Here is a 450-nt window from a genome sequence, read left to right on the forward strand (position 1 = left end):
CAAATCTTGGTGTTATACCTTTGCCTGGACTAATAACATACTTTAAACCTGGCATAATAAATACTATTTTAAATTATGATTGCATAAGAGCGGATTAACAGCTATTTCGAAGATGCCAAATAATAAAGCTTGGGAACATATAATGGTAACAAATATGTTGTCCCTTGGATGAGAGACAAAATCAATAATTATCTTTCTGAAAATCTCCTTGCCACCAAAAAAAATTATTAATACTATAACTTCTATATTAGCTGAAAAGTCTAAAATTAAAGAAGTTCTAGATATCCAAAACAAAGTAAAACAATTGAGCTAGAAAAGAGGCCTATTATACAGTGCCCGCCAAAAGTTCCGGGCCACTTAAATAACTTTTGAATGATTTGGAATATAGGATTGAAATTTATAGGGATACAATGGGATCACAAAGTCTATTATTTAAAGATCGGAAGAGCA

Source organism: Wasmannia auropunctata, unplaced genomic scaffold (assembly GCF_000956235.1).
Source record: "Wasmannia auropunctata unplaced genomic scaffold, wasmannia.A_1.0 LD336076.1, whole genome shotgun sequence".
In the NCBI taxonomy this organism is placed as follows: Eukaryota; Metazoa; Arthropoda; class Insecta; order Hymenoptera; family Formicidae; genus Wasmannia; species Wasmannia auropunctata.